Source organism: Anomalospiza imberbis, chromosome 6 (assembly GCF_031753505.1).
Source record: "Anomalospiza imberbis isolate Cuckoo-Finch-1a 21T00152 chromosome 6, ASM3175350v1, whole genome shotgun sequence".
Taxonomy (NCBI): domain Eukaryota; kingdom Metazoa; phylum Chordata; class Aves; order Passeriformes; family Viduidae; genus Anomalospiza; species Anomalospiza imberbis.
This window is the reverse complement of record NC_089686.1, coordinates 40,651,039-40,667,595: the sequence shown is the minus strand read 5'-3', so window position 1 is coordinate 40,667,595 and position 16,557 is coordinate 40,651,039. Positions and strand designations below refer to the sequence as shown.

The window sequence follows — 16,557 nt, the reverse complement described above, 5'->3', positions numbered from 1 at the left end:
ACGAAGAGGCATCTTGCTAGGAGAGAGTGAGGTGGCCATTGTACACCTGTCTCAGTACAAAAGCCAAACTGGTTTTGCTGCCTCCAGGAGTGAGGACTAAGACCTTGAGCTGCATGAGTTGGCTGGTCCTTCTCCTGTTAGCACAGCAGAATACCTGAAAGTGAAGAATGTTGCTCTTCAGAAGGATGAGGGACCTCCTGATCTTCCTTCATTTTAGGATTGACTTGATGGGTTTGGTTTCAGCGTGTCTAAAATGAGGATTTACAGGTTGCTGTTAGACTGCCTTATCACTTTTATTTTTATTTGTGTTCTGCCAGTAGAGAAGAGGCAGGATCTCATTGGGCTAATTATGCCACGTGCCAAGAACAAAGAGCTGGTAGTTTGAGCTTGCTGCCTGTTGCGCAGAGCAGATACACTACACAAAACAGAGAAGCCCATGGAAACAACGCAGTGGCACTGGTCAGCAGAGCAAACAGCAGCCACAGCATGCGAACACCTCACCATCTTCACAGTGCTGGAGGCACTGGGGCAAACAAGAGCTTAACGTGGGGTTTGTAGGGGAAACAATGTGCAGCCCGGGTGATGTTTACAGGATTCACTGGGGCAGCGAAATGGCTCACTGGAAAAATCTTTCGGTGGGTCATCAGGCTTGTTTTCACTGGGCAGGGAGCCACAGCGTGCGTCTCGCAGCACCAGATAAACTGCGAGTGGCCTTAAAGGGGTTTAAGGGGCGTTTGTGTGTGCGCGCTTGTTGCACCTACTTGACGGGCCAGACAGAGGGCTCGCGGGAGGAGACGGGCTCACGGCGAGTGCGGCGAGCAGGGCAAAGGGCCGCAGCGCACTGCCTGGCCACCTGCCCGAGCGGCGCGGGCTGATCTGGGCTCAGGTGCAGAGGAGGAGGCAGCGGCCGACGCCTCACAGGTGGGCAGTGGAAAACTCGAGACTCGGTGTGAGGAGCGAGCAGCACGGGCTCGGAGCGGGCAGTGCGGGCGCTGCGCTGAGCCCCGGGCGGCGCAGGAGCCCGCGGCCGCGGGCACGGTAGGGCCCGGGCGAGGCGCCCGCTCTGCGCAGCGCCCGGCGAGGCCGGGCAGAGCCCGCCCTGGGGCCGGCTCAGCGCAGCCGCCGGCTCCGCCCCGGGGGCCACATCGGCGGAGGGGGGAGCGCTCCGCCGAGCTTAGCCGTGCCCAGCGCGCCGAGCGGAGCAGGTAGGCGAGCTGCGGCCGCCCGCCCAGAGGGGCCGGGGAGCGGGGCGGCACGGGCGGGGGCGGCGCGGGCCGGGACTCCCTCCACCGCGCCCGGACACCCCGCTCCCCTCGATCCGGGGGTCTCGGCGTGGCGGGACGGGGGCCGTGCCCGGCGGGGACTTCCCGGGGGTTTTCTGCGGGGCTTTCTGGTGGCCGGGGCGGGAGCCCGCACTGCGGGTCGGCAGCCCCGGCGGGGGCCCCGCGCCCCTCCCGGCGGGGCTGCGTGCGGGGCCGGGGGAGCCGCTCGGGGCGCCAGGCCCCGCTGCTGGGCGCTCCCAGGCGCGCCCCTCCACGCTCGAGTGGAGCTGAGCCGTGATCCCCTGGCGAAGCTGGTGTGCCACCCGAGACCGCGGCCAGGTGCAGCGGGCGCGGTGCCCGCAGGAGCGGGTCCTGCTGGCCCGGCGGGTTGCTGCTGTGCGGGGATACCGGCCGAGTGCCTCTGCTGATGAGACTGGGCATACAGCTGGCTTCAGTCGGCTCTGTCTTGATTGATTTCCAAGGTGTGGATTAGATGCTTCCGTAGCGATCTTACCCTGTTACGACTACAGAAATCTAGTGCTGGCCCAGCCTGCTGTGTCCCTTTTCTTTCCCTTCCTTTTTAAGATCCCTGGGAGCAGTTCAGAGTGGGGCTTGCAGTTCAACAGCTATCCAGATGTTGTAAATGCCAGTTGCATTTGCAATGTGACTGGTAACAAATCTGTTGATAAGGGGATAGCGGCTCGTTGCGCTCCAGGCATGCTGATTCTGCCCCAGAGCATTAAAGCTCTGCTGTGTATGCTTTCATGTAAAATAGGGTGTTTGGCACAGAAAAAAAAAAAAAAAGAAACCTAAAACCCAACCATCCTGGGATCTAAATGTTGGATTCAGTAAACTGTAAAGCTAGTTTAGGATAAAGTGTTCCTATATCTTGGACAAGCTCTGGCATATTGTATATAAGAGCTTGAAACTTACTAGCTGTGCAAGGGGGGGACAGTGTCCTGTTGCAGTGCTCCCAGAGGTAGTGGCTGGGGAGAAGAGCTGCTCTTGGAGGTGTTTGAGCTGCTTTTGAGGGTAGAGGTTCACAGGGATGTAACAGAGATCCCACCACTTGTGAGGCCTCTGGGTTGTTACCTTCTGACAACACCCATGTGCTTCTGTACAAGCAAGGGTGAACAGCTGGAGAGTGCTGTCTTGAAATCTGCCATCAGTGGTACTTCCTCTCCTTTTTTTTTTTTTTTTTTTTTTTTTTTTTTTTTTTTTTTTTTTTTCTTTCTCAGACATCTTGGGCTTAAGAAAAATCCCCTTCAAAGCCTAAGATGTGAGCCTGCTGCTGTGAAGCTTGCTCACTGCATGAGAGCCGTCAAGCAGAAGCCTGTGGTTAGAATAATTTTGGTGGACCACAAGGTCAAAGTGTAAAAACACTGATGTGAAAATGTAGATGGAGGTATCTTGTGAGAGTAGCAGTCTCAGTAGTGTGCTGCTGTATGCTGATGCCAAGCATATGCCAAACTGTAAAAATGACAAATTACTCAGCTCTTACTAAGAACTTCATGAGCACTAAGTGGGAAGAAAATGTTAATGAGGCAGAAGGGCACTGGGTGGTACAGTCAGTGACCTGTTCTGCAGTGTCTCTGCAAGGGCTTTGGAAGACTTGACAGGGTTCCATAGCAAAACTTCTTGCAACAATGAGGTGGATTTTAACAACCTTTTAAGAACCTTTGTCAAGTGCTCTGCAAGCCTTTGTGTGGATTTGGAGTGGCTCAGAGAAGTGAGTAGCCTCTCCTCACTCCTAACATTGTGTCATTTAGCACCCCTTTCAGAGAAGGACCTTGCTGCCAAAATATCTGGACTTGGTATATCCTCTTTGGACCTAAACCCCTCTTTGGCTGGATTTCTCCATCCTTGTCAAGGGCTCTGGGGACCACTGAGATGCAATTCTCATCCCTGTGCTACAGGGCTGGGTGAGTGTTTGTTCAGTGTTTGCAGTGTTTGTTCAGCTTCCTACCTGCATGTGACAGAAATAGAGCAAGATGCAAGCTGAGTGCCTGGAGAAAGCCCTCCCTGTGGGCAATCTCTGTCCTGCTGCATGGAAGCTCCTCCCTTAAGAGGATTTAGCAGCTTTAATGATGTGGCTCATCTGGACTCTCTTCATTGCTGTTGTTGTCTCTATTTTAGTTCTTGGGTGACAGGCAGGTGTAGTGTGACCTACAACTGTAAGCTGCTGCAGGAAATGCTCTAACGAGGCCTTCCCACAGCTCCATGGAGGTTTTCTTGTCCCTGCTACTCAAACCACTCTGCTTCAAGCTCTTTGAAGTGCAAGGCAGGGTTTCACATGAAATTTCTCATCTGACTGTAACCAAGGAAAGTTTTACCACTCTTCTGTTACTCTGTGTCCTGGTCTCACAGCTGTAAGGCAGGAAGGGTCTATTCAGGATTGCAGGTGTTCATCCAGTATATGTTTAAGTCAGAGGGATGCAGGTGGGAGTTTTGAGACCCCTGGTAACCACAGGCCCCAGGGCACTTTTCAGACCGTGGCTGTGGGTCTTGGTGCCTGCTGGCATTGCTACAGCAGGAAGCACACAGCCCAGGCAAAGGGCAATGCCACAAAGACCTTTGGGCACTGATGGGATAGGGTCTGTTATGGGAATGCCAGGGGGATGCTGGGACTTGGATCATGCCCCATGCTATCTGAAGCAGTAATTACTGCTCCACTTTAATGGTGCCTGTGGCATGGCAGCAACCTTTTCCTGGTTTGGTTTCTCTTGGCCGGTGAGTGGGAGGTGCTAGAGGGGGTGGGTTCTGTTGGGGTTCAGGCTCTGTTTGAGTAGCTTGGAAGGCTGGAGGAGGTAGCAGTTATTTCCAGTGGGTCTGTGTAACAAGGGGTGGTTGGAGCCACAGCTTTCTTGCACTTACTCCTCAGTTTCCATTGTGGAAAAACTTATGTGCCCCAAAACTAACTTGTTACTGCCAAGAATTATGGCATTCACCCTAGAGCGCCTTAACTTCACTTCTCTAAAACAAGAGCATGACATCTGTATCCCCTTCTTCTCCTTCCCTGCCTTCATTTGTCTCTGCACAGAGATCGTGCCGTCCAGAGTCCTTTTGTGCAGCAGAGGGGTAGCTGGGCCCAGTAGCCTGCCCACCACCATGTGCCTGTAAGCTTTAATAGGCAAAGAAATAAACTGTCTCCTTGCACTAATGCATCTGTTGGAGGAGTGTGGGATTGGAGCTTTCTACAGGCTACTGATTAATGACATAGATGTGAAGGGATGGCTGAGCGAGCCACCTTTTCTTTAGCAACTGTGTAATGAGATGCAATCATTACCTAACCACCTCTGTGTCTATTTGGCTCTTCTGTATTCTTAGAGGGAATGAAATGGAGGAAAGGCTAAAAATTACAGGCTGTCTTGGCATGGTAAAAGGAATAATAGAGGAGGCACAGTCAGCAGTTCCTTGACGGCTGGTTGGCTGTGGCACAGCCTGTTTGCTGAAAGCTCTCTGGGCTATTAGGGCCTGGAAACACTGAGGCAGTTAATGGCTGACTTCAGTCTAGATGGGGTGATAAGTGAAGCAGAGGAACTGTGTAGTGGAGATTGCTTAAATCACTTCTTGTGTGCACTGTCAGATTCAGAGCTCGCTAATTTTCTGGAAGAAAGATGAGGCGTTACTGTGAGCAGCTCTGCGGAAGGGACTGTCTGGCTGATCAGAGAAGAAAAAGGGAATAAAACAGTAGCCTGTGGGGATGGGAACAGGGATTGGAGACTGCCTACTCTGAAACCAAGCATGTGTCTTTTTGAACACCACAGAGCCGGGGAAGCTGGTGGTTTGTGGCTCATCCAAAGTAAATACAGGGGAGAAAGGGAAGGAGACTAAGCTGGGGACAGGCTTTGTCCTGTGGGAAGAGGTTGCTTGCGCAGGCTGTCTGGCTGACTGCTCTAGTTCTTTGTCTCCTTGATGGAGCTTCAGAACTGGGACACCACCTACTGGGACACCACCATTTAAAAGCAAGTCAAACCAAAGTCCAGTGCACGCACTTAATTTCTGAAAGTTGCTGGTGTGGTAAGTGCCCTGACTGTCTTAAGGAGCTCAGGAGCTGAGAAGGACCAGAGGAAGACCCTCGCACATAAGCAAAGTACTGGTGGAATTTGTTCAAGATGCTGCTGGGCTGCTGATTTTAGTTGCTTTGCAGCACAGCCTTGAGGCAGGTGCATCATGAAAGTGCTTTACCCTTTACTACAAAATTGTTACTGAGCTGTAAGCAGATTGCTGATCTCTTCCAGTATGATGATAATCCCATGGCCATGTGTACTGGAGAAATGCTGATCTGGGACGAGCTGTATACATTAGGATATCCAGCAGCCTGAAGATTTGAAGTTATATAATGGAGAGTTCCCTTTGTAGGCAAAACAAATCTGCTTCAGTCTCTCATATGCAAGCAAAAGAACAGATGAGCTGTCAGAGCTGCAGCCGTGCACCTTAGGCTGACCTGATCTTCCCACAGCTGGAGTTGGGAACTGCCCTTGATCCCTCCTGTTCCCATTGCCAATGAGGTAGTTTGGGAAAGGAGAAGAATTATCTTAGAGGAGTTTGCACAGCAGGGACTGAACCTACTGTAAAGTAGCTATACCTGTTGGTATAAGGAGGCTGTTTCCCAGAGTTGTTCTGAAAAAGGGGTTACAGTCACTGGATCTAACCATATTCTTCTCCAGCACCTTGCTTTGGTCACTGCCTCTGTGATCCATGAGGTTTCTGTGCCCTTGCCAGGATGGGTTCAAGGGACTACACAGGAATGTGATGCCCTCATCTCCTGCCTCTACAGGAGAGATTGCATGCAGCATCTTGTCTGTCTAGTTTTAAAATGAGCTGCTCCAGGATGCTGGTTTTGCTTGGGCTGGTGCACCAGACTGGCACAGGTTCAAGTGAGCTGCCTCTGGGATTTTGTGCATCAGGTTGCTGTGGGGCCACGACCTGAGCTGTATTGGTGCAGGGTTTCTTGAACAGCATGCAGGGCAGATGTGAAAAGGGCATCTTGGGCATTTGACTAGGATTTCAAGGGCTGCTACTATCACCCCATAATATAAAAATATGCAAATCCTAAACACCCGGTATGTCTCCTGTGATAGATGGTTAGCAGTTTTGTTGGGAATCAATTGCAAAGTCTAAATTAAATAGATTGTGTGTACTAACATAGTCTAGTTAGATCTTTCCAGGGAAGTTTCTATACCTTTTGTGGCATTTCAGTTTCTAAGTGTTCTAGTAATAGAGGAAAAAATATTTGTGTTAGGAGTGTCTTATTCCCTTCCTATATGATTTTTTTCTGATTTCTGTTTGGTCATGCAAATGGCTTACTTAACATTACTTGGAATGTGTGTGGAAAGAAATTGAAAAGAAATTCTGTACTGAGTGGTGACAGTGTCAAAGGGTTTTTTGGACTTTGGTCCTCAGAGCTATGGCTGCTTTCAAAAGTCACTATGAAAACTGCTCTGCTCCTCTCCTCTCTGCTTGCAAGCAATTAATTTGTAGAGTACTCTTTGCATAAAAGGGTGCTTTTCTGGCTGTTGTGGTAACAGGACACTGTCTCTAGGGCTGCACTCGTTCTGGGACTTCTTTCATGTAGTACTGTGGCACAAAGTGTGCTCTTGCCTGCTGTGGAATTGGTCATGTGTCTGTCGTGGATTGAAGTCGCTGGTGATGAGTCAGTCTTGAGTGGCTTTGTTGGAATCTCCTCAACTTCCCAGTGTGCTCCCTCAACTTCCCAGTGTGCTTCCTGGGCCTCTTGGTCCCCTCATTCCCTTTATTGTGTCATGGAGCTAGGCTCCCTGTAAAACAGAGAAGCAGAGCAGGACTCAGATTAAGGAGACAGACTGCTGACCTGCAGGTTAGCAAGGCTGTTTGCCCTTGCTGCTGCCTTGTGTTTTGCACTGACAAAACAGATACGCGAACTATTCTGCAGCATCTATGCTGCATGGTTGAAGAAACTGGGGCTTAAAAGGCAGGCAGAAAATCTAATTATGCTCATCTCTGAAGTCTTTCAGGGGAGGGAGGACCAGATAAAATTGTGGCTGCCTAAATGTACTTTCCCAACAGTCTAAGAAGCTGCTGGACTCTTCTTTGCATTCAGGTCCCTTTCTAATGCCGGCTTGCAGCTATGTACATGGAATAGCTGAAGACCGCTCTGAGTTGTGCAGTAAATCTGCCTATTCCCGAAGGAGGATCTTTTAATTAGAGGGGACTTCTGCTCGGCAGCTGCTGGTAGAACAGTGCTAGACCACAGCTGTATGGAGAAGTCCTGGTGAGCTGTGTGAAACAAGGTAAAGGAACCCTTCCCTGGTTCTCGAGGGGTCTGCTGCACTTCTCTGAGGAGACTGCACAGGAGCGGGAGGAGAGGCTTCAGGTACAAGAGAAGTTCCTGCAGGCTGGTGGTGTGGGGGAGTGGAGCCCTGTGTTAGATCAGCCTTGCAAGTGAGCCCCAACCCCTCCCTCCAAGTGGGTCTTGCTGCAGGGGTGGCTGCTCCCTGTGCACGGAGCTCAGCAGCTCCTTGCACTAGATCCTCCAAGGGTGAGAACACCTTGTGCAAGTGCAGCTATAACTGGGGTGGTCCTGGCTGCTTCTGAGGGGTTGGTGATGCCCACAGCTGCTGGTGCTTCTCCTGCCTGATGTGAGAGGACCTGAAATGTCAGAGTTTCCTCTTGCCCTTTCTCACTGGGGGAGGTGTTCTGACTCAGGGCTTCCTGGAATGAAACTGAGGTGACAAAAAGGCAGTTGCCAAAATTTCTTGGGAATTTTTTAATGTCAGAAATTGCATCAAACTGTCTGCTGCCTTGGCAGAGGAGACTGTTTCAAGGAAGGGCTATTTTGAGGAATGGCAAGCTACTTTAATTCCCAAGTCCAAGACCTCAAAGGCTTCTTTGATTTGGTGCTGCAGTCCTGCTGGTGGCCTCAGAGCCTGAGTGTTTCTGCATTCATTACCAGTCCATCATGTTGCAGCTTTGAAGGCTGTTGTGGCAGCGATTTAGACTTGATCCTGTAGTAAAACACTAGGTTCCTTCTTTGTGTAGCTTCAGGCAGATAGGAAACCTCTTCCTATCCCAGCTATCAGCCACTGGCAAGACCCACTGCTGTGTCTACAACTAGGTGGCCGTGCACCCGGTGCTGCCCCATGGGAACCTAAACAGTTGCTCCTTGTTTGCCCAGAAGAGAGACAGCCTTTGCCTTTTGCTGTCAAGAAGAACAGCCTGTGCAGCCATGTGTGAGCTGAGGCTGGTCAGCAGCTGTGTTGCTGTGGTGCTGTCTGATGGTTATTCCTGTGCCCAGGATCTCAGCCCTGGTGCCCTGTGATGAGTGGGAGGAGGAGCAGGCAATGGGCCTTTGCTGGGCTGGGTTTCGAGCTGCTGCACTAGCAGTGGGTGGATGTGTGTGCTGGGGGCAGAGGGAGCCATGTATGACAACCATAACCTGCCCAGGTAGCATGCATGAGACCCTTTGCTGTAGTTCTAGGTGATTGGTGAATTTGCCTTGATTAAAAATTGTGGAGCTGATGTGAAGTAAAACCAGGTGGGTTGTGGGGGGAGAAACAGCAATGTGGTGGGACAGAGGCAAGCAAGAAAAAATTGTGTCTGCAATCCTATTATAAAGTAGTCTTAGCCTCAGTCATGATTTACTGATTAAAGATGGAACAGCCTGCATTTTTCCCCCCTGAAATGGGGGAGCATTTATGTCTGCACTGAGGCTCAACAGATTATTTGTAAATTAGTTATTCTGGGTTCTTTCTTATTTTAAAGTAAATACCCCATCACTGTTTTTTCCATCTTATTCTTCTAGCATTCCTCCATCAAATAGTCTTCTGAAATATTGGTGCTCTAAATATAGAAAAGGAGACCTTTTCAGGAAAGAAAAGGCCACCCAGCCTCTCTTGATTCAGGTTCAGCTGAACCCGTTTTCCAGACTATTGTGCATAGGTCTGCAGACTCCAAAGAGGCCCTTCTTTTTCCCAAAACCGACCCAGCTTTTCAAAGTCTTGCTGTCTTTTTTAACTGCCAAATTCCTAGGGAACCTATCCCATATGTGTCTGTTCTTCTTGGCTTGAAACAGTTCCGTCCAGAACCTACACATGTATTGCTTAGAAGGATTGATTATTTTCTTATTTGGGATCGTGTTGGAGGAGTGATCTTAACTGCAGGTGGCAGGTCTGTCACTAATCAGTGCTTTTGTATTGCTCCAATTAACTCTGCTGGGATTACCTGCATGATAATGTAGCAATCATCAGGGTAGCAAAACACCTCTGTGTATTGCAGCCTGCCTTGGAGTTCAGGACCATCTTCATAGAAGGGCAACCAAAAGATTTTGCGTATCTCTTCCAGCTGGCTAAGTGTTTTCTAGAGGACCCCTTTGTTTTCCAGCCTTGTCTTGCTGAGATTTCTTATTGTGGCATTTCACTTCCTAAAATGCTTAGACTGAGAGCAAAGCAACTTTGCTGCAGCTTCTGTAACAGCTCACGCTGTGTTATTCTTGCTCCTCACAACGTTGCTTTTTATGCTGTACAGTGTTGCTTTCTTTTCCATTTTCTGTCTCCTGTCAGAAGAGCTTGGCATGAGGAGACTGTTCTCTAAAGGTGAAAGGAAAAAGTGTTAGACAATGTTGCTGTACATCTGAGAGACTGTACAGCAGCCCCTGTTGGGACTGACTGTTCCAGAGCAAAGTTTGAAATAGCTTCTGCGTTGTATCCTCAGAGTGATCAAGGCAGCAAGGGGTTTGGCTGTTGTGGCCAGGTGCTGCCAGTTACAAATGAAACTATTTGTATTATTTACCATGATGTTGGAGAGGGAAAATGTGGTTGTGGTTAATGTTTTTGAGTAGCCGGAAGTGACTCAAAAGATCTGTGATTTAAAGTCCTGCACTTTAGGGCTTTTCTTGCCCTTCTACCCTCTGTATGTCATCATTTGGGGAACAGGGGCTGCTTGAGACAGAATCCCTTCCTCAGGAGCTTTTTATATTTCCAGCTTTCTCTTTTCATTTGTACCCTTTGGTGGTGTCAGGTGGCATCTGTGGCATGAAACTCAGGATGTTGTGAAATGTTTATCTTCAGACTGTCTGTGACAATGCTCCCCGCGTCAGCAGGGCTGAACACGCTCCAGCAGGGCACAAGGTCTCCTGTGACCCTGGGATGGTCTGGTGGAAGTACAGCTTCTTCTGGGGCAGAGGCTGGATCTGGGAGTAACCTTCTGTGGCTGTGTCACTGCTGCCACACACAGTGGCAGCACACAGTGTGTGTGATCCTGTACCGCTGAGGTTGGAGGCCCCAGGCTCAGCTGGCCCTGCCTGCTTGTAACAAATGGTTTGGCTGAGTTACCTCCCTTGTCTTCCCTGGTATGCAAATCTGGGAGAGATCACAAGGTATTTTGTGTGAGAATCTAGCAGGAATCCTGTACTTCTGATTCCTGTACTGTCAGCCTGCAGTGGGGGCTTTCAGATTGGATGCCCATGGTGATGGTCGGGCAGACCTTGCTGAAGAGGAGCAATTGTTACAGCTGCTGATCTGTGCTCTTCTGCTCTGGAATCCCATGTAGCAGTGCCAATGTACTAGCAGGGGCACAGGAGTGGTTCAGGTAGCTACATGTTAGCAAAAGGTATATTTGGCAAAACCAAAATTGCCTAAAATTAGAAATAGTGAAAGGACTGTTTCCAGTAACAAGTCAAAAGATGTAGCCACTTGTGTCCTGAGGCACTTCCCTGGGCCAGTAGGACTTCTTTTCACTTTCCATTAATGATGGGTTTGCAGTACTCTTCCAGGTCTACTTAATCTGTGGACTAAAGGGTTAAAGCCTCAGCTTCTTTAGATCGGTACCTTGCTATCAGCAAAGAGTCTGATACAAAGCCTGTGATATGATTAAAGTAGACTATTAGCCTGTCTCTTCTGTTGTTCAAGGAAGATTACTTAATTCCAAAGCTTCACAGTCATTTGGAATAACAAGCGACCTCTTCTGTTTATTTTGTGGTGGGTATTGGGTTTGTTTTTGTTTTGTTTTGTTGTTTTTTTTTTGTTTTTTTTTTTTTTTTTTTTTTTTTTTTTTTTTGCTTTCTGCCACTTGAGAGCATGTGGATGTACTCTAGGGGGAGAGGTCTTGGGGAGAATCCTGGTGGCAGAGGACACTTCCATTCTCCAGTGGGCTGTCAGCTGCAAGGGACTTCATTGCTCTGGTGAGTCAGATAGTTTGGCAGGGTGTCTGAGCTCCTCCAGAGGTTTGATCTGAGAAGGACAAGGGAGTGCTCATTGCCCTATGCCCTTCTGAATAGGCAATCTCTAGTACTTTAACTTCTAGAAGTGTCTGGATTCAGCTATGAAATGAACTCCAGGAGAGCCTGCAATTACTGGCAGCGGTGCTGGATAAGCTCAGCTTCCTTCCTATGCCGGGTGCTGGTGCCCAGGCTGTGCTGAGCCCCATCCACCTGTCTGTGGAGGTCTGAAGACTCAATAAGCAGAGGGGAGGTGGAGAGAGAAGTTGTTTGTTTAAGTGTTGTGCAAGTTGCTAAACTGTGGAAAATTTCCTGCCCTTGAAGTAAAACTACTTTCTCTGCTAATTTCTGAAAAGAACCAAGAGAATAGGAAACCTCATTTCCCAGGTCAAGCAGATGCTGCAGTGTTGCATCCTGGGTTTGGGTTCAAATTATGGGTTTTTTCTTTCTTCTCAGAAACATGTTTGTCATGGGTGTGCTGAATCTAATCACCCACTAGTTATTTGCCCTAGCATCTGAAAAAATGGAAGTAACTGAAAACCAGTTTGTTTGGAAAGGGAACTTTACAGTAAAAAGTCCTCGACCTTGACCTCTTGCATTTTATGGGAGGAGGAGGCAGGAAAGATAAAAATCAGTTATATTACCTGGCTCCTGCCTAAGTCTTACAGTCTCTGTTGCTTTTTCATAAAATAGAAAAAAAGGCTTTCTTCCTGCCTGGACTGTGGTAGCTTTTGTGAGCTCTGGCAGGGGGAAAAAGCTGCTGAATCTGAGGGAGGTGTCTCCAAGCCAATTGGCATTGAGAGAGATATTGTGCGACTCCTTGGAGGAGATTTGTTGACCTCCAAGGCATTGCTTGCATGAGAAGGGAGGTAGGGTAGCCTGTCCTGTGCATGTAATTGCACCTGGGATTTCCATGCTGATGACTGGCACAGGGAAACACTTTGAAGCATCCTCTGTGCTGCAGAACTGTGCTGGGGAGAGGCTTACCTGAGCACAAGCAGAATACTCCTTTTCTGTGCTGGTCTCCCTGCTGCAGTTTGGAGTGCAGGTCCTGCTCACAGCTTTGGCTCCTCTGTGGGGAGGCGTGGGGCAGGCCAGAGCAGGGGGACTGTTTTTGACACACTGGTGCCACTGACAGATGGCAGTGGGAGCTGGTGGGACATCCATTTCAGAGGTTAGGTTTGCAGCCTGGCAGCTCCAAGTGCAGAAAACAAAGCTGAGCTGGTCTCGTTGTTGAAGCGAATAAAGAGCCAATGTAGTCAAGTGACAGAGTTGCCCAACCAGTTTTGTGAAAACTCTGCATTTTTACTGCATTGTGTGCTGGCTTTAGTCAGTGTGGAGACCTCTTTCTGGACCTGACCTGCAGAGCTTGTTGCACAACTAACATTCTAATACGTACTAATTAAAAAGAGAAAGTCCACTAAACTGTACTTTTTCTGTGGCTATTTCTTCTGTCTTCTACTTTTGGTAAGTTGATTAATTTCTTCTACTTTTTTTTTTGTTTTGTTTTTTTGAGTTTTTTTTTGTAGGGGGAGAGGAGACTCAAATGACTTCTGGGACAGTTTGTTGGGTTTGGGATTGGTTTTTTCCTCCCTTTTTTTGGCAGAGTTCTATCTCTGGTCTTGATGTATGGAAAGTTTTGCTTAAATCAGAGACATCCTGCAAATACTGTTATGCTGTGCAAGCATGAGTGTGTAGACTGAAAATAGCAAAGAACTTTCTCAATTTGCCAGTTGTAGGGACTGAAGACCTTCTTAAATGTTGGCTTTCAAACTGAAGTGTGAAGGCCAGATGTTCTCAAAACGTGTTACACTGCTTGTGAACATAGAGATAAAAACAGTCGCTTCTAAAACCTTTGCTGCTCTTTGATACTGAACTGTGGGCTTGGTTTCTTTTTAACGATATGATAGTGGTTTATAAATATCTGATCACTTCCCGTGGAGCATCAGAGGTACATTTCTATAATACGCATTTCCTTTTTACAAAATACACAACACGTTCTTGCTGTGATAAAATACAGTGAAAAATCTGTGCCATTATAGGAAATGCTACAGGTGCTTTCTAACCCAGGGTCTTGCTGGGGAATGTAGTTGCTAGTCAGATAATTCACACAACAGTATATGAACTATACAAGTCAGACAGAAAAGCTGCATGTCTTACCAGGTGTTCCAGGAGCAAGTCTACCTTTGCACTGTGAGCTGATAAGTTCCCTCAGAAGCTATTCCTGAGAAATCTGTTCTTTCCAGTGGTATTTCTGCAGGACTTGCAGCCAGCTGTTGCCTTGCTCTAGTCTGCTCCCTTTGCCCCAGAAGTAGCAAATGCGGAGGGACTGCATGCACGCTTGAGTCTCTGTCCTGCAGATGCTGTTAGGGTCTCACTGTACATGTCTGTGCTGGTAGTTCAAAGTTTGCAGATGATTAAGTGTGATGCTGCAGTTTGCAGGCTGATGTAGCTGTGCTGGCCCCTCTGTGCTTAGCCCTCAGACCATCTCCTCTACCATTGAAGACTTCTACTTAAGAAGAAACTCTCTAGTAGTAGATGGAATAATAGAGGGTCTGGTTTGTTCTGTTTCCAAAATTTGTAATATGCAGAAATACTTTTCTACCTTGTACTGACACTTTCCTTCAAAAAGAACCTGTATCTGCATCACTGAGATACACACATATAAATATATATCTAAAATATGTAATATATGTGCCTTAATTTTTAAGATCCAGCTTCTCCCTCAATCCTTCCATTATAACTTGTGAAGAGATGCTATTTGGAAAATCTCCATGACACCCATAATCTTGTTTATGTTTTCAAGGTCATTACACAGCTGGTATTATCTCAGTGAAGCTTAAAGGAAAGTTCAGTGAATTCAGACTTGGGTCATTCATCAGCTCTGTGGTTATTTGCTTGCCAGAGACAAGATGTACCTCCCAGGTGTACTGAAAGTCCAAGGCCTTTGTATACTAACGTCAACAAGATGAACTCCTTAGGATGTTCTTTGTATGTTAATGGGGCTGTAACTTACAGTCCCTGCCCTGAGGGCAGTGATGTACCTGGTTAACAGGAGAATTAGTAACTCTGTCATTGTTCATTAACTGGTACTGTTGTGTGAAGCTGTCCTGTCTCATCAGTCATGATCAGGAAACTTTCTGATTGCCAAATGTCTGTTCTGCATGTGCATGGGTAGAGAACCAGCTGGGCTTTGGGGTGCAAGGATTCAGAATCCTGCAAAGAATAACCTGTTGCCTCCTCAGCCCCAGGGCTTTGTGAGCTGCCCCTTCCCCAGTCTCTTCTGCATGGGGATGTTTGCTTTGGAGCTGGGAAGTGGCCATTTAGTGAGCAACTCTAGTGTGCTGGCTTCTGTGGGTTTCGATCCATATACACGTCTAATCTTCTTCTGGATTGGGATAATACTATAAAGAGTAACTGCACTGGCCTTCAAAATGGCCTCAGCCTCAAGCAAATTACTGTGCAGATAAACATCTTTATGGGACCAGCAGCATGCATGATCCCTTACTAGGGACACCTGCTAGTTGCTTTGGGCAGAGGGAGCCAGTTGTGCAACCTGAGTACAGCAGTGGGAGTTCCATCTCCAGGATTTCTTGGTCAATCTGTCTGCAAATGAATCCAGCTAACTTTGGCCAGTGTTGTGGTGTGAAAAAGAAAAGACAAGGAGATGAGACTGGATCAGGGACAGCTTTAGGTGTTTTAAGAGTCCAGCCTTGTAATATCTTGAGGGTAATGACCTGTTGCAATGTGTAAGACTTAACGTAGGTGAGGAAGGTGGTGCTTGCTTGTTGTGTCAAGAAGCACCTGCAATGCTTGAGATCAGCTGAGGCTGCTTTGGAGGTTGCTGTAGTGGATCAGCTGGACTTTCACCCAAAGATCCCCCCCCTTCCACATCACATGCAAGATGTGAAGGAGGATCAGGAGCTTTAGGGTATGTTGCAGAACTTTAGTTCATAGTGCTGGCTGCTGCATCTCTGCATCTGTCAAACTGGAAGTTTCTCCTTGAGCAGGCGGGGGGAATAGCAGATCTGAGCCATCATGCCAGCCTTAAAGGGCATTTGAGGTGTTTGTGGGGGCAATGGAAATAGCAACTTGTCAAAGCCAAATCTGGTGCTGGTTTGACCTCATCCTAGCCTGGTAGAAGTTGGTAGTAGCGTGTCCTGTAGGGTCTACCTTTGTTTTAAGTCCCCTGGCGTTAGAGCCTGAGGGGTGCTGGTGGGGAGCGACTGGTCAGAGTACAGAGAAACAACCTGCAGCTTCTTTGTAGCCAGTCATTTCCTGTCCTTGAGCAATAGGATGTGGAGAAGAGGGGACAGCATTCTCAGGCTATCTAGGTACAGTAAAATGTGAACACTCTTTACCTGAGCTGGAGTATTGGGACTGACTGTCAGAGCTCATGTATGCTGACCTTAAGGGTTTTCATGATCTTTCCACTTTTTGTAAATCTACTGAGACAGTGGTTTCCACAGCTGTTCTGCTCTGGTTTGTTTTGTGGTTCTTTTCTTTCATTGCACTCATAAATGAGCCCCTTATTTGTGCTGTACAGTAACTTGGCAGCTGAGGTGTTTCAGCTGCCAGAGCTCATCAGGGAGAAACCTGCAGAGTGAGCGTGAGGGTGGTGCTGCCGAGGAGGGCTGAGCCTCTTCCCAGCAGAGCTGCGTGGCCCAGGCATGTACAGAACTAGCCTGGGCCAAACATCATAAACTTCACTGAGCACCAAGCGTGCAGTGCTTGCTGGGTGAGGCAGTACAGGATCTAATTGGATAGAGCAGAATTGCGATTAAAAATTAACTTAGCCTCTCTGCCCCTTGACTGATGTGGTTATAATGTCTGTACATGAATTTTCCCCTTCCTGCCTCTGTGGCCAATGGTGGAATCAGGAGGCAGAGGTACTCAATTCTCCCTATATCACCTGTCCTTCTCGGGGGTCACCTTTTACAGGAGGGGGACGGGGAGTTTCACAGGCTCCTGTGACAAAACTAAGTTAATCTCTATGCTGTGATGGGACTTCTCTGCAGTTGCTAACAAAGCAGGCCTCTATCTGCATCTCATCAGGCACACATGTCCTGGATTTTATGTTCCTGCTCCACATACAGGTCT

The 16,557-nt window shown here is 48.3% G+C and overlaps 1 protein-coding gene across 2 annotated transcripts in view; it reads left to right on the top strand.

Annotated features, from left to right (window-relative positions):
* Nucleotides 1-1,077: 1,077 nt before the first annotated feature.
* CD82 (CD82 molecule) overlaps nucleotides 1,078-16,557 on the top strand; it is a 39,255-nt gene continuing 23,775 nt past the window's right edge. Inside the window, exon 1 of one of the 2 annotated variants that reach the window (XM_068193710.1) lies at nucleotides 1,078-1,205. The gene's annotated coding sequence lies outside the window, so the exon portion shown is untranslated. Of the gene's footprint in view, nucleotides 1,206-12,899; nucleotides 12,925-16,557 lie in introns of those variants that run through there. The other variant, XM_068193711.1, reaches the window with a different exon arrangement.